The following is a 24,235-nucleotide window of genomic DNA, read 5'->3' as shown; positions in this document are numbered from 1 at the left end:
GAAATGCTGGTCAGGGCATGGAGCCCAGCCGAAGCTGCAGATCTTAAATTTGTGGTGTCTTCAAACCATGCAGTTGTAGATTTCCCCCCTGCCAGCATCCTAAGAATAAGAGAGAAAAAAATTGATTAGTGAATGTCTGGCTAAAAAAGAGGATAAAATTCCTAAATAATTTCCTTATAGTCTTAACTGGGACTGTTCCCTCAACTGACATATCCTAAGATAGTTGAAAAGGTATACCTGTCAAAAAACACTGACCTCTAATCATTTTGTTGTTAAATCAACACATTCTTCTTGTTTGATATAATAATTCTTTATTCTCCCCATCCTTCATTTTCAAAGATGTTATAAAATCTGTATTTATTTTTTAAAATTAATGCCAAATAGAGTTAGATTTGTCTAGAGGCATAAGTGTGATATCTGTAGACTTTCTTAAGATGACTTTGCAACACCAAATCCTGAAGTGACAAAATAAATTTGATGTATGCATTGCAGCTGTATCTGACTCCCCCCAAAAGAAGCTCCTTTATATTTTCAGGACTGGGTCTAAACTAGTTTATTTGTAACTAGAATTCCTATTTGACCACACATGGATAATTGCATGGCTGAATTCATATGTTATTTGATTTTCCATTTCATTTTGTCTGCTGCAAGATCCTTGGATATGATACTTAAAATGACAAAGTCAGAGAAAATTCTATTTTGGAGAAAATCTAAACATTTTAACATGGCCTTTCATTAGTGGTCCCCTGCCTATCTCTGCAGCCTCAACTTTCCGTTCCTCCTAACCTCACAGCATATGTTGCAGCCACACTGAATTACTTCCAAGTCCTCAAACATGCCGCACCCTCCTTGCCATCTTGTTCTTGAACGTTCATTCACAGTGGGTTATATAACTAATGCCTGTGAGTTCTTCAAAGCTTCACACTGGGAAGTCCTCCCCGACACTCTAATATTAACTGTGTCATAGGACTGAATATGTCACATAATTCCATCTTCGTTGCTCCTGCTAGATAGTAAGATCCTTGAATACTGTATTTTTAAAAATTATATTTATTCATTTTTGGTCATGCTGGGTCTTCATTGCTGCTTGTGGGCTACAGTCTAATCGAAGTGCTCCACCTTCTCAGTGCAGTGGCTTCTCTTGTTGCGGAGCACAGGCTCCAGGGTGCATGGGCTTCAGTAGCTGCAGCACACAGGTTTAGTTGCCCCAGAGCATGTGGAATCTTCCCAGACCAGGAATTGAACCTGTGTCCCCTGCAGGCAGATTCTTAACCGCTGGACCACCAGGTAAGTCCCAAAGGCTCTGTTTTTGTCCTTATATACCTAGCGCTTAGCACAAGACTCGACAATGGAAGACTTTCAATTATTGTTATTTGGTTGAATGAATGAATGAAATTACTCTCTGTGTTCCATTTTTGGGGGGTAGGACTGAAAAATGAAAATTTAATGTTGCAGGAAAAGCAGATGCTTAGGGGGTGGATTCCAGCAGGGGGGCACCACCCTGTCCCTGGTCTTGGGCTAGCGATGCAGAAGCAAGGAGTGCAGGGCCCGGCACACAGGTATGTACCCCGGAAGGTCAGGTGCAGGTAGTCATACGTGTCACGGTGGCTGATGGTACCATCTGGGTGCACCAAGCCAGGATCTGCATCCAGGAAGTGGGCCCGTAGGTGGCCAACCAGAGCTGCCCAGTACGGGCTCAATCACCCGTCGGTTTTTCTCTTGAAGCGGGTTGGGGCGCTGGCCCCGAGTAAGCAGGCCCAGCACCGTGAGCCCATGCCTGGGGCTGCCGCCGCGTTCACCAGTTGCACTATGGCCTTGATGCCGCCAGTCACCTGCTCTGCGGTGCGCCGGCGGTTGTTGGTACCCACCCAAACCACCACCGTCTAGGGGCGGAGGTGTTCCAGCTCACGGTTCCGTTCTCCCCGCACCACAGCCCATGCTGCGTGCTGTCACCGCCAATGCCAAAGGTAAGTGCGTGCAGAGGGGAAAAGAGCTCCCGCCAGATCGCCCCACTGGTCCGTGCGCTGGACCAAGGAGTCCCGGATGAAGAAGACTTCAGGTTCCTCATCTTTGCTGTCGGCTACCATGGTGCGGCTTCCCTGATAGCTCAATTGGTAAAGAATCCACCTGCAATGCAGGAGACCCCGGTTCGATTCCTGGGTCGGGGAGATCCCCTGGAGAAGGGATAGGCTACCCACTCCAGTATCCTTGGGCTTCCCTTGTGGCTCAGCTGGTAAAGAATGCGGCTGCAATGAGGGAGACCTATGTTCGATCCCTGCGTTGGGAAGATCGCCTTGGAGAAGGGAAAGGCTACTCACTCCAGTATTCTGGACTGGAGAAATCCATGGGGTCGCAATGAGTCGGACATGACTGAGCGACTTTCACTTTCACGATGGTGCAGGGACATCCGGCGCCCGGAGCCCTGCACGTCGTGCACGCGGTGTGAGCTTGCTTGCTGGCTGGGTTCCTTTCTCCACTAGTCTTGGGGCCTCAGCTCCTTCACTTAGGAGGGGAGGTGGCATTGGGAACCCTCGCTTCCCCCAAGGCGGCCTCACAGTGGGCTCATCTGGCGCTTCCTGCCCCGGGCAGGTCACTCTGGGGCGGCGGCTGGCTCACCCTGGGGGAGTGTGGGGGTCCATTTTTCTTTTTAAATCACATTACTCTGATATATTTTGTCATGTGTCATAGCCTCTTGAATATAAATTTGTTTTAGTAGTATTGAATGCTAATAGCATCTCTCCATGTTTTTGCATCTTTGTAGATGTCTAGTGTTATTTATCAGAGATTTTGTATTATTCCTGCTTCCATAAACTTTGCCTCCTCTATTTTCATGCATTCACTTGCTTTCACCTTCAAGCCTAGATTGGTTCCTGCTGCAACAGGAAGAATATAGGAGGCTTCCTGCCAGCTCTCCTTTTTGCTCATACCTCGTATCTGTTCTGCTCATCTTACTTGTAAGTCATCTGGTTCCTGCTGACCTGCCGGGCTTTTGACCATATACCTTGACTTCCAGCTTTGGGAATCTTCAGTTCATCCATTCCTCCTTGTCTCTCACTTGCCTTCTGTTTGATCTGATCCTCCAGGCAGGCACTGATTTCTCCTTTTCTTCTTGGTTCCTGACTGACCGGAACATCTTGACCTCTGACTCATTTGTACGTGTGAATTATGGACTAACCTGTATAGATACTGCTTCATCGCCTCACCTGGATCCCATCCTCTGAACACGCCTTAGCTTTCCTGGTCTTACATGCATGTGTTATTATATTAAGCTACAGGTCTGCCTCTGACATGGTATTTGTTTTGAACAAAACTACTATTCATATTTCTTCACATTGTGATTATGGAAGCTGAGGAAGCTGAGGAAGCTTGTATATATATTTATATACAAGACATATCACTAATGAATCTGAAGTGTGTTAGTCGCTCAGTTGTGTCCAACTCTTTGCAACCCCATGGACCGTAGCCTGCCAGATTCCTCTGTCCATGGGATTCTCCAGGCAAGAATACTGGAGTGGGTTGTCATTTCCTTCTCCAGGGGATCTGAAAGTAGTGTTTAATCTCCCACATACTAATTAAGTATTCTTGTGACTGTGTCTGTGCATCTGTGGAATATCTGTGGAATCTAAAGTACACGCAGATGCTTAGGGCCCCCACAGAACCACTGAATCAGAATCTTGACAAGGGACCTGGACAGATTTATTTTCAGAAACTTCATGAATCATTTTGATGGACAGCATGGGTTGAAGTTGAACATCATTGCTATACTAATGATTACCCTAAACATCATATATTGGACGTGACAATGAATATCTCAAATGTTTGATGACTAACAAATGCCGTTATTATTCATTGCTACCTGTTTGCATCTAGTTTCTCATTTAATTAGCCTTCAAGTCAACATTTTGAGTCAGGAATTATTGCATAGAAGATGATTAAACATGAGAGGACCAAGGTTACATAACTAATTGCAGAGTAAGAATTTAAATCCAAGTCTTCTTTATTCTTAAATATTGTACTATATGGCATAATATAGCTCATTGACTGTATTTCCTTATAAATGGTACAATTATTATTTAATCCATAGCTTTATTACTAGAGTGAATAAGTTCAAAAGAAATCCAATTATCTCATTACCTTGCTTATGGATTTCCATAGTCTTCTCACTGCCAACCATAAAGAATAAACCTTCTTTATTATGGTGTAAAATATCCTTCACAATCCATCTTCCAGTTGCCCCTTCAGTTCTGTCTTCACGATCTGTCATTCACGGTGATCATGCTGAATTTCCCACGTTTTTGGTAACACACAAACTCTGAAACAATAAAATGCCTTTGTATTGGGATTTGAGGGTCATATGAAGAGCACATCAGTTTTCCAGATTTTGAAGCAATTGAGGAAGAGCTATAGGAATCAGGGATTCATGGGACCAACTTTGTTATGAGCAAAGTGGAATTGGAAGAGGCACCTTGGGCCCAGTATCCTCCTGAACTGAGCTTACCCGCCTGGTCACAGATGAAGCAGCTTGATAGCCACAGTCCTCCCCGCTGGGCTATTATTTTTACTATCAGGAGTCATCAAAAAATGTTTTTGAACTGTGACTGCCTTCAGAAAAATATAAGATCCTAAGTGTGAATTTCCAAAAAATGAGCAAACTCATATAATTAGCACCCAAATAAAAAACCAAAATCTAACCAACAGTGCAGAGACCTCTCTTATGCCCTCTCCCAGTCACTTTCTCCCCCAGGGCTAACCACTGTCTCAACTTCTGACACTGTAGATGTGTTTTGCTAGATTTTGATTTTCATAAAATTGAACCATGACAGAATATACTCTTTTTCTGTCTTACATCTGCTCAACATTGTGAGATTTGTTCATGTTTTTGGATGCAGTGATAGTTTGCTCATTTTCATTGCTATACAGTATCTCCATAAATGAATATACTTCAGTTTATTTATCCTTTTTACTGCTGAGGGACTGAGTTATTTGCAGTTTTCGGCTATAGCGAATATTACATAATATTATTCCACGTGTTTTATGGTGAAAATATGTACTCACAGAGGAAGGTACATACTCACAGAAGAGGAATTGCTATAGGACATAGATCCAGGCAGCTCTATCTGATGCTGCCAAACTGTCTTCCAAAGAAGACTTATGTTTCCATCAACAGCAGATGAAAATTCGAGTTATTCTTCATTCTAGAATAGGACTTGGTGTTGTCTGGCTTATTCATTTTGGCCATTCTGGTGGCTATGAGGTGTTATTACAATGTGCTTTAGATTGCATTCCTGTGATGACTAATGAAGTGGCAACCCTTTTTATTGGCTACTTGGATATTCTCTTTTATGTCCATGGGGGATTTTGCAAATTTTCTAACTGTGCTTGTCTCATTTAAAATTTTCTGTAAGAATTCTTTGTATATTCTGGATATGGGTTCCTTGTCAGATATAGGTATTGCAAATATGCTGCGTGAATAATTTAAATCTGCAGTTCATTCAGTGTAGACACCCTGTACTTACCAACTACTGGTGGTGTCAGCCTGGTGTGCAGTTGAATCTCCTGAGTGGATTTAACAAAATACAACTCTAGAGACTTATTCCTGAAAAAATTAATCAGAATCCCAGAGGTGGGGACTGACTCTGCATACTCTTCATCATTGTATCCCAAGTGCCTAAATAACATGCTTCTTAACTGAAACAGGTATTTAAAATTTAATCTTTAGTTCAAGATTCAGTCTTTCACCAAACCATGTATATATATACCTAGTACAATTTAAATGCATTTTCTCACGTGATTAAAGTAAACTACCTAGTTAATAGGATTTGATAAACAAGGAAAAATAAGAATTTATTTTTACATGTTTACTTGTTATTCATGAGGATAATAAACTTTCTAATAGAATATTTAATAATATATAAAAATGAAAGTCATTTAAAATTGCTTTTAACTTATTCCACATCAAACAATCATGAATTATAACATTTTTAAGGGGGAGTTGTGTGATTTTATGGAATCCACCTGCTGATGCAGGAGATGCAGAGTTGCAGGTTTGATCCCTGGATTGGAAAGATCCCCTGGAGAAGGAAATAGCAACCCACTCCAGTATTCTTGCCTCAAAAATTCCATGGACAGAAAAGCCAGGGAGGCTACAGTCCATGGGATCACAAAGAGTTGGACACGACTGAGCACGTCTGCAAAAAGAATGTGATTATATAGCTTAGCCGGGGAAGTTTATACCTCAAAATCAGCTGGGTTATGTGGCTCTGGAGGGGAAAATGGGTAGAAATTAAAAGGCTTCAAGTTGTGGCTCATGATTAAGAAAATGGGGTGACAGCTGCCCAACATTAAAGACACCTTTCAGGAGGCTGTGAATGACACATTATGAAGAGTAATCTCATGGAGTTTGAATTTCCATTTGGATGGAAATATCCACAGTGGGTCAGATTAGATGACTTGGAACAGTATCTTGCAGCTTTAAACTCTATGTATTTCTGCAATGTGACCCCTGATGTAGTGCAAACATAGTTCTTGTCCTGGCGGTGAAATCCTCCCAACCCCCACTGCTCTTGATATTCTTGCCCTGGATGCAGGGTATTACCTTAAGGTTTTGAAAGACACCCTTTGAAAGAATTTTCGCCGAAAGGAGATTTTCCTGTCATTGATCTAGCAGAGAGGTTCTTGTCATCAGACTTTGTTCCGCTTTTTGGATTTGTTCTTGCTCTATATTTTTAGGGACCTCCCTGAGTTAGATCCAAGATGTTCTGTGAAATGGAAATGTAGCTGAGTGAAAAGCAAGATTGACAGTGAAAATTCTCAATCTGCCATTTATAAGGGATAATTTTTCAACATTGAATATAAAAAGCTCTGCCTGAGGGTTGCATTATAGCCAGTGGGGTGTCCTGTCAACCAACGTGCTGGGAAAGAGGTTTATACAACTCATTCTTTTCAGTAATTATTGCCTTAAGTGAGAGCATCCGAGCATGCTAAATGAGACTTAGTTCATAATTGTCAGATATTCATATAATGGATTCAGATAAAAGGATTTTAAACATTTGGGACAATTTGTCCCTCTGTTCTAGAAGCTGCACATGGCATGCATGGTATAAATTTGCCCCTTGAATTTGACGAGAGGATGATGTGAGAACCTTGGATGCCTGGCTTTAGTTAGGAATGTTTCCTGTCTTTCTTGCCACCCAACACTGCATCGCTAGTATAACACAGGCCTGTAACAAACAAAAATATCCGCAGGACATTACCAACTCCAGGGTGCACTAAAATCTGGAGCTTAATTCTCAGGCTGAAAACCCACAATCGCCAATATTTTCAGTTGGTTTCTTAACTTGTGTTTGCAAGTGCTTTAGGAGATTCATTAGGCAGCTTTTTAGTCTTATGTTAGAAAGTGTGCTGTGTTAATCCCCAGGACATGTCCTGAACTGCTCAGTATATAGGTCCCACACTGAAGACTGTCAAAGTTTTGGTATGAAGAAACATGACGGTTCAAATGAGTCTTTTCTTAGATCTCTAATACACAGGGTGTATAGCCCACAACAGGGAAATCACACCAGGTCTGTAATCAAAATTGTCCTGAATTTTCATAGTTCAGTGGGGTTGGCATGCAATTAACAGAGTTAGAAGGCACTGGAAGATCTCTTGTAATATTGTCTTGGGAATATTTTGGGAGCTTCCTGAGAAAATATTATTTGATTATGGCTCAGATGGTAAAGAATCTGCCTGCAATGCAGGCGACTTGAATTCAATTCCTGAATTGGGACCATCTCCTGTAGGAGGGAATGGCAACCCAGTCCAGTATTCTTGCCTGGAGAATTCTATGGACAGAGGAGCCTGGTGGACTATAGTCCATGGGTTTGCAGAGTCAGACACGACTGAGTGACTAACACTTTCATTTTGATAAACAAATATCCAAGATCTGTGGTCTTGAAGCATGTATGGATCTCTGACTTACCCTCCGAGAAACTTTCTATGCGGATAGAACTTCCGTGGTGGGAATGTTCAATTTAGAGTTACCCTTGGTTAAAGGGGAATCCTTGAGTCTATATAACATTCTATTTCACAGTCATACCCAGATTCTGTTGTGGATGAACCACATTTTTTCCATCTTTTAAAAGTACTGATTAGTTTTCACAGGTAATACAAGAGTGTACTCCTGCGGGAGTATTTCAAGCAAGGAAGAACTATAATCGGGATTACTAAGTTAGTCTGTTTTCACTCCTCCCTCTGATTCCATTCCAGCTGACTGTATCCTAAAAGTAGTCATTATTAATAGCAGAATATCATTTTCTGATCTTTTTAATGCATTTATGTTTATATGTATGAGCGCATACAAATACATAGTTGAGAAAATAGTAAAGGAATCCTAGAGTACTTTTTTTTCTATTTGCTTTTTCATTTAAAAAATAAATTATGTTAAACCAGAAACCATTAGTGTTTGGGATTGTTTACTGTTGTCCCTGTTTACAATCTCAGAACTGGAGTTCTCCAAAGGCCCCCCTCACACGTGGGCTGTACTATTTCATTTACTACCCGCCCCCCCCCCCCCCACCCGTCCCATTGTCCTTTCCATTGTCTTACAGTCCAGCTGCAACAAGAGGAAAAACACGTCATTCAGTGCAACAATTCAGAAAGGCTTGTCTGTATTTTTGGATTAAACTATATGTAAGATTTTTGAACTAACAGAGGGAGAAATTGGAATGACCAACAAAGATTTCAATTTAAAGAACTGAAGAGTCTACATAGATAGGTTGCTCAAGCAGCAAAGGAATATTTCTCACAGCCTCAGAGAGAGAAATGGGATAATTGCTAAGAAAAATGGGTCTGTCTGACTTATTATGCTATTTCCACCAAATTCTAGTAGCTTCCCTTATCCCTTCTTTTATGACCATTTGACATCTGAGCAGAAGGCAAGAGCTCTTCCTGCAAAAGTTGAGCTTGATTGCTTACAATTTCTGCCCCCAGGGGTTCCCACCCCTCCCTTGATTAGGAGAAATGGCCCCCTGCTCATCCTGTCAAGATGCCCAGGCCGCACAGTGAATAGGGGAGAAATCTCATTTTGGAGACAAGCATTCTCTGTGAACTCTATTAAGCAACAAAACAGCCAGGCTTTCACAAGGTCATATTTCCAGGATATAATCACCAACTTCTTGGGTGCAATAGAAGGCCCCTGCCGGAATCCACTCTTTCCATGTTCGTCAATGTGATTATTTCATGATAACAGCTTTCTCGAGGGAGTCTGAGATGCTTTCTGCACATTTTAATGAGCCTGTCATTCTGCCTCAATTCTTTCCCTTAGTCTTTATTTCTTCTCTGCCTCTTTTCTTTCATGTTGTTAGCCACATGTATTTAGAAGGCCGAGAGGACACAGAGATTTTTAAATGTCATCCATCATGGATGGAAATCTATTGTCTTCCCTTCTGGAAATGTAGCAATATTGCATTGTCTTGGTTTAACAGGGTTAAAGATACTCTATATCTGTGTTCTGAGGAAAAAAAACAAAACAAAACAAACTGTATAATTGAGCCTGAAATTTCAGTATGCTCATAAATAAAGAATAATCTTAGTTTTTAGGAAGCACAGTTATAATTAAGAGCATCACAACAAATAACCCTGGTAGTAAAAGATTTCAGAGTCCTATCCAATGACCCAGCAAATTTAAAATTCTGTTACGGTTTTGCTGTAATTCACTAAAAGAGACTATATGCAGACCCAGTGGTTCTAAGGCTAACATTTTCATTTGGAAGTGTTATTTAATTTAACAACAAATACTGAATGTGAGATTCATAAAAATTTGGTTTTTATTTTCAAGAACAGAAAACATATATAAATAAAGGAATGGTCAGAATATTTGATTTCATTTCTGTTACTCATGCCATTCCATATTTATTAAATTTATACTTAATTTTTAACATATTTAATAATTTTCTTTTACACTAGAGTTTGAATTTTACAACTATTAATAAATTTACCCTGGGATTTAGTATTAAAAAATAGTACAATAGGATTTGATTTTATAACTAGGTTTACCTTGGGATTTGCTATGTAAGGACTGTAGATTAGGGTATATATTTTAATGAATTTCAACTACCCATTGACGACTTTTTATTCTCATTTTTTCAGATGGCTTTTGTTAATGAATGATGTCTGTGACTAATGCTCCCTGTAGCTTCATCTATTTAAATTAATCTGGCTCTTTATCCTTTGTAAACATATGTATGATCTGCTTCAATCAGATTTTCTGAAAACAAAGGGAAGTATTCCCCGTCTTTTCCCAGAGGTTTAAAAATGATATGCATTGAACTAATCCAATTGGACTAATATGATCATTTGTGTGTGTGCATGCAGAAGGGCATAGACTGCTCAATAATATATGAGAAAGGAGAGATGACTATTCTCCTCCCAGCTTCTTTGCATCTGGATCCGGGGGAGAAGGGGTTTGTGGACTCAATACTCACGTGGTTGCTGGGCTGCAAAGCTTTGCCTTAGCAACAGTGTCCTCTCTTCCTCTGGAAATAAGGATACATTCTCCAAGTCAGGCAAAGATGATGAGTTGGCTCACCTTCATTCACACATTTTTTCTAGCAGGGATGAGGGGTCTGTATGCACAGACTCAGACTCCCACCAGGCCACCAGAGTGGCAAAACAAAGGCCTGGGTTTATCCAGGTTGGGCTGGCTGAGGGAAGGACACTCCCTCAGTCTGAGCCCGGATTTGGGTCTGTGAGGCCACCCCTCAGACACCTTCATAGTGCGTGTTTTGGTCCATCTAGGCAGCTATAACAAAATATCTCAGATGGACTGGTCTTAGAAACAACAGAAATTTCTCCGGGATCTTCCCAGACCAGGGATCAAACCAGTGTTCCTTGCATTGCAAGGCAGACTCTTAGCCACTGGACCACAAGAGAAGCTCCTATATCCATTCTTAATTCAAATAAAACTATTCAGAAGCAAATTCAGGAAGTTGTATTTCTACTATAAATGGAGATGCAGTGTTACTTGCAATAGAGATGAGAAAACCATGAAAATGAAAGCATGACTACTACAAAAATCTAACTGTGCTCCTGTGAAATCAGCTTGCACCTCAGCAGTGGTACACACGCTACTTTTTGGAAAGCACTGCTCAATTGTACCACCTCTCAGATTATCCAAAGGGAGGCATTTAAAGATTTTTCTGAAGAAGATTTACAGATCGTACTACAATTATAGCTTATAAAAGAGACAGCAAGGAGTTAAATAAAACTGTAAACGATCACATTGATTTCTAGTTGTTGTCACAGTAAAAAGTGTCAGTCTTATCTTAGTATAAGTGCACCACATCTTGGTTGACTATGCACTCACTGAATTCTAAACAGAGTGTGATGGAAAACTTTTGAAGTGTTTCTTAGACCATCTTTCCTATGGTCTTTAACTCAGGAGGGAAAGTACTACACACAGACTATTTAAAAATGAGATCAGCAGGACAATGAATATGGGATGTTGTGCCTGGAGGGGTAAATGTTCTTACCACAACCTCTGTCAGGCTGGATTTATTAGAGTCTATGAAAGGATGACTATGAACTTACAATAAAACACAGCATTTTCTTTAGATTTGGGAATGGTCAAAGACTGGCTAGACTAGGCTTAATTACATGTGTCATTTGACTTGGTGGCACTCTATATTCACAAAAATCTCAAAGGGATCCATTATTTATCTTAACAGTTTAAATATATAAGTCAGGTTACATTTTTTTTTTCCTTTCGTCTCTAGATGCTGATTTGTATGTTTAAAAGAAATGCAATAGGAATAGTCTGTATTCAGATGCTTTTGTTATTTGATCTGTTAAGAATGAATCAACATAGAAGCTAGACGCTTAATAAGATGAGAGGCAGAAACAAAGAAAATTATTATTTAAAACTTTTCAAATTTGTTACACTTCTCATCCCAAGATTATAAAGTACCAATTTCTACTAAATACATGAAAGTGCTGCCAACTCTAGAAATTTCAGAGAGAATAGTAAGCATTAACTAGTCGTATAAAAATAGAACTTTGTGACCAGTAATGAAGGGGTGTTTATTTCCTACATTATTCCAAATGTATAATTTTCATTGTTCCTTTTCAAATTACAACCGGATACAAAACAAAATCCTCTTTTTATTCAGAAAGGATATTATTAAGTTTTCCTTAAAAAAAAAAAAAAGAGCTCTGTGCAGACACGTCTCAAAAATGGACCAAAAGATGAATGAAATAGCTTATTAACATGATTCGATATTTTCAAGAGATGAAGTCATATCATTTAATTCTTTAGCCTTTGTGCTGATTTGATTACCATTCACTATTTGTGATCCTAGGTTACGAGAAAGAGACTTAGTTTAGACGAAGCTAAGATTGCACTCATGAGTTCATGAGCTGTTGGACTGATAGTGGTTCTTCTGTTCTGTTGTCCCATCTGTGATTTCAGAGTTTCTCTAGACCTTAAGAGAACTGGGGGGGTCACGTGCCAGTGAGACTCCCCTTCCTTTACTGAAAGTCATGTGACTTTTTTCATAGCTGGCTCCAGAGTCCTTTGAGTCTCATGACTGCTATCTCAGAGAGGTCAATGGGGAGATTTCAGGGAGCCACAATCCCTGTCCCACAAATTGCACACAGTGTTGTCTGCCCTGCCCCCACCTGGGAGGAGCACATCACTTCCAGAAGATTCTTCAAGGATTCATTAATTTTAAAAAGTTGTAAACTGGTCCTTCAATGCCTCTATAACCAGGGGCTGCCCAGGTGGCACAGTGGTGAAGAATTTGCTTGCCCATGCAGGGGGTGCAGGGGACGCTGATGTGATCCCTAGGGTCAGGAAGATCCCCTAGAGAAGGAAATGGGGACCCACCCAAGAATTATTGCCTCGAGAGTCCCATGAACAGAAGAGCTTGGCAGACAGGCTACAGTCCATGAGGTTGCAAAGAGTCTGGCATGACTGAGCATGCAAGCATTCATGACTCACTTTGTTGCAATTCATAGTCCCAGAGCAACTGCCTCTACATTATGTAGAGTTTAAATCTTTTCAGGGTGAAATAGATAAGATCTCTTTTAAAAAAATCTATCATGGTGAAATATACACAACATAATATTTTTCATTTTAACTGTAAGTGCATAATTCAGTGGCACTAAAAACATTAACCTCTTGATGAACGTGAGAGGAGAGTGAAAAATTCGGCTTACAACTCAACATTCAGAAAACTAAGATCATGGCATCTGGTCCCATCACTTCATGGCAAATAGATGGGGAAACAGTGGAAACAGTGGCTGACTTTATTTTTTTGGGCTTCAAAATCACTGCAGATGGTGACTGCAGCCATGAAATTAAAAGACGCTTTCTCCTTGGAAGGAAAGTTGTGACCAACCTAGACAGCATATTGAAAGGCAGAGACATTATTTTGCCAACAAAGGTCCATCTAGTCAAGGCTATGGTTTCTCCAGTGGTCATGTACGGATGTGAGAGTTGGACTGTGAAGAAAGCTGAGCGCCGAAAAATTGATGCTTTTGAACTGTGGTGTTGGAGAAGACTCTTGAGAGTTCCTTGGACTGCAAGGAGATCCAACCAGTCCATCCTAAAGGAGATCAGTCCTGAGTGTTCATTGGAAGGACTGACGCTGAAGCTGAAACTCCAATAATTTGACCACCTCATGCGAAGAGTTGATTCATTGGAAAAGACCCTGATGCTGAGAGGGATTGGGGGCAGGAGCAGAAGGGGGCGACAGAGGATGAGAGGGCTGGATGGCATCACCGACTCAATGGACATGAGTTTGGGTAAGCTCTGGGAGTTGGTGATGGACAGGGAGGCCTGGCTTGCTGCGATTCATGGGGTAGCAAAGAGTCCGACAGGACTGAGCGACTGAACTGAAATACATTAACAATATATAACAATCATCACTTCCCTGTAACCATTAAATAGTAACTCCCTCCCTACCCTCCTCTCAGAAACTGTTAACCTCTGTTCTACTTTCTGTCTTCATGAATTTCCCTATTCTAGTTACCTCATATAAGTGGAATCAAACAATATTTACCCTTATATGTCTGACTTTTTTCTCCAAGCATAGTATTTTCACGGCCCCTCTGGGTTGTAGCATCTATGAAAATTTCACTCATTTTTAATGCTGATTAACATTCTGGTGTGTATATGTAGCACATTTTGTAATCCAATCATCTCTTGATGGACATTTGTGTTGTTTCCACCTTTTGACTATTGTGAATAATGTTGCTATGAACATTGGTTTGAGTTCCTACTTTTGTTATTTTAGATTTATACCTAGGAATGAGATTTGTGGATAAGATCTCTTTTTCTGGATAAAAAAATCTAAAAGTAGTTTCTTCTTTTCACCACCAAGCAAAACTTTTGCCACAGAATTATCCAAAATCAGTTGTTATTCCCTATTCAGTTTGCTATAAGTGATATGAACCCACCTGGGTATCTTCGTGATCACCCCACTTTCCAGTTGCAAGTCCTTTTCTCATGTTCTTGCCTTGTTAAACACTTGGAAACAAAATCCATCAAAGAGGAAGATAGTTTATTTTTATCTTGAGCATAGGTCCTGTAGATCTTATTCTTTTTTCAATATTCATGACACACAGATAAATTTTTACTGCATGAAAGAGATATAGTGAAAGAGAAATAATTTCACCTAGACATTATTTCCATACAATTTTCAGAATTTATTTTGTAAATTACTTGAAATGGCTCCTGTCATCAATGAACAGGATGAAAAATAAGGGCATATCATTTCCCTTGTGAAAATAATTATTCTGGACACGCCACTAATTTACCAACCCTGAAAAAGTCAGTTCTGTTTATAAAGACCTTGACATATCCACGGAATTGAGAAGTTTAAGTAAATATCATGAGCTTGTGTTTGTTGGTCCCTGGGGTAATTGCTTAATACAAGTTCCTCTGGAGATCTTTATCCTCAGAAATCTTATTAAAATGATGACATTATCAAGGAGGATGGGAGAGAAAAATAGAATTAAAAGTGGATGCATAGTGGGAACTTGGCCTGAGGAATTCATTTTCACGGAGATACTTCATCATTTCTCCCAAATTCATCCTCACTGCATCAGAGAGGCAAAAGAGTTGGAATGGACATAATCCTTTGGGACTCATAGTTAATTATCCTAAATAATGCGGTAGACACTGCCCGTGAATGGGAATGGAAGTCAAGTATCTCAGGGATCCGCAGTGCCCAGGTCACCTCGCTCACTCCCTGCTGTCAGATTTACCCTGGATTAGCTCTGGTTCCATAGGTTTGCCCTATTTTGGAGAACAATGGAATCACAGAATTGAAGGTTTGGAAGGCTTTTGTTCTCCTGCGTTTGAATTCCGTCTGCATCTCTGCCATGCGGATGTCTGGATCCCAAGTGAATTTTCAGAGACTGCGAGCAGTATGGGGCAATGGTTCAGAGGGCCCGATATGGAAGACACACAAATCTGGATCGGACTTGACTGCCATATATTAGCCTTGAGTCCTTAGATAAGTCGCTTAAGCATCCTGAGCCTCTATGTCTTCATCTATAGTATGTTTAAAATAACCCCTAGTGTGATTGCTATGAGGGCAAAATAGAAGAAGGCTTGGACACGCCGTTCATTACTGAATGACTGCTTTGTCTCAGCACAGTAGAGAATGTTTTTCATACAAATTACTCTAGTTGGAACTGAAAGAGTGTCAGGTGACTATTACCAGTGCCTTGAGGTCATTCAGGCAGATTACTTCAAGAATAGCTTAACATCATGAGATCTCATCCCTTTCCCACCTTTAAGCCAATCTCCAAAATATGATTGTGGTAACCACACTAAAATGGAAGGTTGATCACATTATTTCATCATCTTATATTTTGCCCTATAAAGTAATAAATATGTCCAGGCATTCAGACATGGATGTCTTTGGGGGGAGGGGTGCACTTTTCAGGCCACCATACTACACTTTACGGATAGGGAACCAAAGGATTTAGTTGCCAGAGGACCACCGGCATTAAGCCGCAGAGCCTGGATTTGAAGCTGCATTTTTTTGATCCTGGAGTCCGTCTGTCCCTTCGTTCCTCTCTTTATCCCTAAATAATCAGTAATATCAAGTGACATTTGAGTGGCTGTCTTATTCTGAGTCAAGGTTAATTATAAAACTCCTGAGTTCAGGATTCGAAGGGCAAGCAATATAGACAGAAATTACTGGTGACACAGAACACTCGAGGTTTGTGCAACACATGCATTGATTTCCTTTATTGTTGAAGCAGGCAGCGGGGTGGTGGGGAGGGAAGGCTGAAGGAGATGCTGGGCTCGGGGGGATGGATCAGCATCTCATTACCTTGACTGCTGCGGACTCGCAGCTGGTGTGTCAGGGACCTCAGCTAGCAAGTTCCCCTTCTGCCTAGGAAAGAAAGGTTAGTAGCTCAGTCGTGTCCAACTCTTTGTGACCCCGTGGGCTGTAGCCTGCCAGGTTCCACTGTTCATGGAATTCTCCAAGAAAGAATACTGGAGTGGGTTGCCATTCCCTTCTCCAGGGGATCTTTCCAACCCAGGGATTAAACCCGTGTCTGCTGCATTGCAGGCAGAGTTTTTACCATCTAAGCCACTAAGAAAGCCCTCTGCCTAGGAGGCGTTGCGCAAAAACACCCCAACCCAGTGTCTTCCTTTGGAAATGCAAGAGGGTGGGGGCTCAGGCTCAGGGATGGTGTGGCAACCCAGTTTTTTTTTTTTTTTTTTCCAGTACAAAGGGGATAGTCTGTTTATTCACATCTTCTCAAATTCTGGGTTATATCATTTAACATTGGCTAAGCATTTTCTTTCTTTCTTTTTACTTTAAAAAATTATTTTTAATGGGAGGATAATTGTTTTATGATATTGTGTTGGTTTCTGCCATACACCAACTTGGATCAGCCATAGGTAAACATATGTCCCCTCGTGACCCAGCTTCTATGCTAGAATTTCTACTAGGGGACCAGGATTATAGCAAGAAGTGTTCACTCCATTGGATTTTATTTAAATACAAACAACTTTTTAGATTACTTACTTTTCTCATACAATCATACTTTCCCCTTTTCAAAAATGTTTCTCAAAGGCATCATGTTCAAAACCAAGTTTTATAGAAATATATACAACATGTTTGTATTTAACAAAGTGGGGTCAAAACACTGTCAAAACAAGCCCTTTTGAGGAGAGTGCAGAATGTGTCTATGAAAATCCTCATACCACACAAGTCACAATTGTACATAATCAAACAGTAGAAATGCAGGCAGAGCATTCCTCGCTCAGAAGTAAGCCCTATGAATGGTGAATAATTTCAGTCTTCTCTTTATGCTTTTTAAGAGACATAGCTAATCAATTTATTTTCAGTAAGTGGGGTCATATCTTGGCTACTTGCTCTTTAACATTGACAATGAACCTTGGAGGCATCTACAGGTTGAGTGAGTGAATGATAGTCGCTCAGTCCTGTCTGACCCTTTGCGACCCCATGGACTGTATGTAGCCTGCCAGGCTCCTCTGTTCGTGGAATTCTCCAGGCAAGAATAATGGAGTGGGTTGCCATTTCCTTCTCCAATCTACAGGTTAGAACCTAAAAAAGTTGTATAGTATCCCAAAGCATTGGTATATAATACCATAATGTCTTTATTCCCTTATTGGACACTTAAATGTTGCTTGCGTGTTATTGTAACAATACTATAAGGAGCATTATTTAAATGTAACTTGAGTGTTCATGCAGCTATAAATTTAGGAGTGGATTTGTTAAAGGGGTGCACTTTTTCTACTACACCAAAAATGGAAAAATTGGCACCAATCAAAGCAGGAAGCTACTCTAAGATCTTAAGTTTTCAACTTTGCATCATAATGTGAAATAAAAGAAGTCTCCTGGTAGTTGTACTTTATAAAGAGGCTCCTTGAGGAGTGTCTCCCAGAATTACCTTTTCAGTCTTTGCATGTGCATGGCTGTCCTTCAAGCTGATTGTGCTATTCTTCACGTTCCTGGGATGGCTTCATATTTCTGTAGTTTCCTTTCATGGTGTAACAATTATGGTTTTGCTTGGCTTCATAACTGTAGGGTCTTACACAAATGTGTTCAATTTGTTCACTCAACTAGTCCAGAGGCCATCATCCAGGGCAGGCAGAACAGTAGACACCTTTAAAGACCTGGGCTCCCTTTGTCTTCCTGCTCGATTATCCTTTTCATGTCTCTTTCATCCTTAATGGAGATTAAGTAGAAACTAGCCTTGTCTGCCATTCTTGGCAATTCAGGTGAAAATGTTTTGAAGAAAACCCTAAAAATGTGGAATACTCAACACTGATTCTGTTACAGGCAAAAGGATTAAAATAATGGCATACATGACACTATAAATAATACTACATATAAGAAATTACCTATAATTCTACCTTCCAAAAAAAAGGATGGTTTTCATTTTTCTTTGGCTCATTCTGGTCCCACTGAATAAGCAATCATGATTTTTACATAACTTCAATCCAGAATAAATTAAACTTTATATTCTTTGCTTTTTACTTAATCTAGCATAAGTATGTTAATACCTTAGTCATCTAAATATTCATAAAAGAGCTACACTGTATTCTACCAGCTTGATATACGATTTATTTATTTCACTAAGTCTACAAAGACATTTAGATTATTTACACTTTAAAAAGCTAGTGTAGGACATGTTACAAAGACCATTTTCTTTTGTATTGCTTTTTACTTTTTTTAAGGATTCCTACTTTATGGAAACATTTTAATAAGATGAATTACACATGAAAATTTTCATGACTCTTGCAAAAGGAACATGCTGTTTTTGAAAACAATTTTTACCAACTTATGCTATTGTCTACACTGCCACTGTGTAACCCTTTTAACATCTTAAAAAAAAGAGGAAAAAAAAAAAAAAAAAAGACAGAGAGAGAGAGAGAGAGAGAGAGACAGAGAGAGAGATCCAGGATTGAATCAGCTCTGCCCTCTTGTGGTAAATCTTAAAATTTCAGGGCAAGCTTGTGCTCACCCCAGGGCTATTTTTAGAATGTTGCTGCAGAAAGTGTTCTCATCAGCCTCTGGTCTTTACAAACACAATGTATGGATTTTGATAATAGTTGTACTGACTCAAAGAATGAGAATGGTTTGGACTTGAAGTCCACATCATTAATAAAGTAATCACCTTAAAAGAGATCCATATAGGAGCAGGTCAATTCTTGTTTTATTTGATTAAGTAATTGGTGGTATGACCTGGGGGGCAATCTTCTGAAGGGCTTGGTCCATAATGATGACTTAAGGAAGTGACAATATGCGATTGAGCACTGAGAAAAAAATATTTTTTTAATCCAGAAGAAACAGCAGGGATTGTCTAGCCCAATTATTTTAGTTTACAATTGAAGACACTGAGGATCAGGGCACTTAAATGGCTTCCCCCCCAAAAAAATATGCAGTAAATCGCACAGTGCCTATGGGCATCTGGTCAGCACTGGCCTTTGGAGCTTCACCGCATGCTTCAAAAAGAGTTGTGAGTGAGCATCAAATGGGAAAGTACCCAGGACATACTTTGAGAAATAATCAGTACAAACACCAGGAAGCAGAATTATTAGGAGACATAGTAGAGAGGCAGTGCAATTTGAACTAAGAAAGCTATCTTGCATTCATAACCCCTGGGTTTGGGACTTCACTATCTTGTGTCTTGGACAAGTCACATAACTTCCCAAAGTGTCGATTTTTCTCATCTTCAAACTAGAGATGAAAATAAAATCATGAATTCTTATTGTCTGTAATCTCAATTAGTCTACTTAAAATCACTAGAAGTGGTGGAACTCAAAAGGCTCTTTAAAAGTATCTTGTTCAGTCTATTCAACTTACAGGCCTCGCTTAGCTAACATATACGAAGAGCTTGGCCCAGTGCTGAAGCTATAATTGTTACCATTATGTGCTGTTACCCTACCTAAGTGCTCAACATATACTTACTCTTTCGGTTCCCATAACCACCCTATGAAGTAAATTCTATTGATCGTTTTAATCTAATTTTACAGATGAGGAACCTGAGGCCTAGGGAGGTTAAGTAACTTACTGTGGTCACAAAGATGTAAATGGCAGATCCAGGGTTTGACCCCAGGCAACCTGACGGTCCCCTGACTCCTTGTGGTCTCCTTGCACCGTGCTAAGCTGCTTCAGCCGTGTTGTACTCTTTGTGACCCCAAGCACTGTAGCCCGCCAGGCTCCTTAAACCACTGTCTCCTTAAACCACTTTCATGGCTCACCCCGTGCTCAGTCTGGAAGCCCATTTTCTGGCTACTAGGCAACGCACTGTGTCATCTCTCTTCTGTATTTGTCTGTCTTCTACTGGAAACCAGGAGAAGGTCTCTCCAGAGCTTCTTAGACAAGCTACAGTGTGACTTCACTGAGAGTCCAAGATTTTCAAAAGGAAGTAACGGTTGCAACAGAAGAGTAAATATTTAATTTGCTTTCTATTTAGTCCTAGTGGTGGCGAAAGAGATAATGCCAGTAATCTTTCCTTTCTCAATAGCAGCGATTCTTTTTTCATTCAAAAGTCAAAAAATACTTGCTGAGTGTCAGGATTGCAAAGAAGCATTTACAGTATAAATGCTATGTAAATAATTTCCAGCATGAAGCAAACTTCAGGCTTCCTTTTTTTGAATTTTAGAATGATTATTTTTTGGATATTTTCAATATGCAGTTAGTTGAATTCCCAGATGCGAAACACATGGATACAGAGGCCTGACTGGTTGTACCGTGAAGTGTTCAGCCATGAGAAAGAAAGAAATCTTCTATTTGTGTCAACTTATATGGGTCATGGGGACATTTTAGTAAGTAAAATAAAAAGTCAAACAGAGACAGAGAGTATGGTGACTATAGTTAACAGTACTGTATTATATACTTGAAAGTTACTAAGAGAGTAAATTTTAAGTGTTCTAAACCACACACACAAAATAATAGTGATTACATCGGGTAATGGAGGTGTTATCCAGCCTTATGGTGATAATCATTTCACAATAATACATATACTGAATCATGAAATTATACACCCTGAACTTACAGTGTTGTATGTCAATTATATCTCAATAAAGCTGGAAAAACCCCTGCAAAATAGATGCTTCTTTGTTTAGCAGGGCCTGTTGATAATTTTTTGGGTCTACAAAGATTGACCTGGATGGTGGGAGGAGTGTACTTAAAATGCTACTGTTCTGAATAAAAATGAGGAATTGGGAAGTGTGTACATAAGTGGCAGGGTAATGGTGAAGGGGGAGGGGTAGATAGGCACCTAAGATGAATCGTACTGGAGAGACGACAGAAGGTCAAGACCAGAGAATTCCCTATGGAGATGGGTAATGGCAGATACATTCTGGGAACTCCAATATCCACTTTAAGTTGAAGCTGATTTATCTTCTGTGGTATCTTCTACTCCTAGAGCTTCCCTGGTGGCTCAGAAGGTAAGGAATCTGCCTGCAAGGCAGGAGACCTGGGTTCAGTCCCTGAGTTGGGAAGATTCCCTGGAGAAGGGGATGGCTACCCACTCTAGTACTCTTGCTTGGAAAACCCATGGACAGAGGAACCTGGTGGACTACAGGTGGTGTGTGGAGTAGAGGGAGCAAAGATGAGAAGTGGCGGGATAGTTTTCCTTGCAGTCCTATACAGGTCACAGAGGAGGAGCGGTAAGCTCGGCCCACCAACCCAGTGTGCCGGGAGATATATCCAGCCCACGCGCTCCGAGGGTGGACCACATGCCAGGCTCTGAACCACACGTTTTACACACTTTCTTTTATTCTGGCTCCCTCCCCAGTCAGCCAGGGAGCTGAAGATACTATTACCCTCTTTTTACAGGTGAAGAGATTAAGGCTCAGGGATGACTAAAAAGAAAGTTTTCCAAATTACACAGCTGGTAATTACTAGAGGTTTTTAATCCCAAATCATGTTCAAACTCAAAGCTTTCTCCTAGAGCCCCCATGCCAGTGAGATGAGGCAACCCAAGACAGGGGAACAGCCATGCCTCTAATAGCAGCACCTGAAAGGCACGTGTCAATCTACTGGGCGCAGTTAATTCTGTCAACTCCTGTATGAGGTACAGAAGATTGTGTATGTCAAGTCATCCTCATTTAGTAGTTGAAGGTGGGGGACAAAAGGTTCTGCCTCTGTTGTAAAGAAATTGAGCAGCCAAGCCAATATTATGATGTTGCTCATTTTTAGGGTAGATTATTTATTTCTGCTGCACACTCTGCAGAATTGAGTTTCTACAGACTTAATTGTTTTGGTCTCAGAAGAAACTGATCTGTGAATAATGACTATGTATTGCTGCTCCTGAATAACAAAGTGAGAGATTCATTTTCATGTTGTTTTATTCCATTGCTGTTAAGTTTACATAGAGATCAAGGGAACAAGGATTTCAGATTAATTATGATAGAGCACCTTGAATAATGCAAGTCGGATGCTGCTTTATTCATGGGAAAACACTTTCGTTGGGTCCTTTCAAAAGTAAGTTTTAAACACTATCCTCAAGGATTTATCTCCAGACTAAAAGAAAAGGCATTTAATAATGCTAGGTGGGTTTTTTTTTTTTTTTTTTTTCCAATCATTCAGTAATAGCCACATAAGTGTCTTTTACTGATGGCTCAGTATTTTAGTATATCTCACACCCATAAGACCGGTGCATTAAAATCCAAATCTAGCACTGCCAGTCTGGTTCAAGAAGTCTGGGACTGATTGAGGCTGCTCCTGAGATCATATTTTAATTGTTGTGTCTGAGAACATGGCTCATTACCACTGCTTCCAGAATCTCCAGAAACTTGTTCTCATCCAGGTTTTCTAGAACTCTTCCTGGGCTTCATTATATCTGCCAAAATGTACACAGGAGTGCTCAAACTCATCTATAGGAGCTAATCATTCTTATTTTTAGTAAGAAAATTCTACATTTCTTCTACAGCTAGCATATGAAAGAAACCTTGTGACTTTATGGTAAAATAATGAAGAAAAAGATTAAATCTATTATGAGGTGAATGAACACAAGTAATTAAAAGTGAATTTTCTCTTTCATTGCTCAGCCTCTGCTAGTTCAGAATTCCAGCATTTGGAGAGATTTAATGATTGAGAAGGAAAAGCCTTATTTTATAAAATACATACATACATAATACATATACACAGACAGACATAGAGCAGATAAACAGGCGAAAAACAAATTTTATACAAGCAGGAGTTCAAAAGATATGACTCAAGGACAAGTTGGGCAATTGAAGCTTGTATGCTATCCCGAGTTAAGGAATGGTAAAGGGCCTGGGGCCTCAAAGGGGTGGAGGGTAACTCATAGATGAAATGACTAGACATTTGGTAATCAGAAGTTTACCCCGCTAGACATATAAGTTTTTTGGGGAAAAGAAAGCTACTTTAATAGCTCTTTTTCTGGTCTAGGATTCCTAATTATTATTATTATTCTTATTAATTTTTAAACATTTTTAGCTGTGCTGGACCTTTGTTGTGGTGCATGGTGCTTCCTTGTTGCACATGGGCTTTCCCTAGTTGCAGCGAGCAGCAGCTACTCTCTAGTTGCAGTGTGTAGGCTTCTCATTGCAGTGGCTTCTCTTCATTGCAGAGCACAGGCTGGACTCAGTAGCTGTGGCACACGGGCTTTGTTGCCCTGCAGCACGTGGGATTTTCCTGGATCAGACATTGTACTGGGGTCCTCTGCCTTGGCAGACGGATTCTTAACCACTGGACCATCAGGGAAGTCCCTGAAATCTTTTAGGCAGTTAAGCAAGAGATAAAAGCTTTCCCTGAGTCTGCTGGGTCAATTGCCTTTAGCTCAAAGTAACTCACGTGCCAAAGTGATATATTTTGGGGTGGTCTATTCTGCTCCCCTTCGATTGCTATCACTTAAGATGGACTCTGTGTACCTTACCTTATATACCCAGGCCAAGATTTAGAGCAAGGCCAAAGTTTATAAGCAAACAATGCTGCCTGCCATTCCGGTTCTACAAGGATCAGGTTGTTAGCTACTACAGTCCTGACCTACAAGTACACCCTGAAAAGAATTCAAGATGAAGCATATTCTGTTTTGAATATATGGGCCCCTAACAGCTAAAATGTATATATAAGCAAGAATTTCAACGAGCTCAGATTCCTGCACCTTCCCTTACCTAGAAAAGCACTAAAATCATTGACTAAGCTATCTGATCCTCATGACTAGCAATAACTCTTCACTGAGATCTTGACAGTATGCTCCCCATAGCCAAAATTCACATATATATACA

The 24,235-nt window shown here is 40.2% G+C and overlaps 1 pseudogene; it reads right to left on the bottom strand.

Annotated features, from left to right (window-relative positions):
• Positions 1–1,468: 1,468 nt before the first annotated feature.
• LOC133042216 (platelet-activating factor acetylhydrolase IB subunit alpha1-like) lies at positions 1,469–3,038 on the bottom strand (annotated as a pseudogene).
• Between the last annotated feature and the right edge of the window lie 21,197 nt (positions 3,039–24,235).

This window comes from Dama dama, chromosome 21 (assembly GCF_033118175.1).
Source record: "Dama dama isolate Ldn47 chromosome 21, ASM3311817v1, whole genome shotgun sequence".
NCBI classification, from domain to species: Eukaryota; Metazoa; Chordata; class Mammalia; order Artiodactyla; family Cervidae; genus Dama; species Dama dama.
Note: the sequence above shows the minus strand (reverse complement) of the source record. Positions and strands in the feature narration are given on the sequence as shown.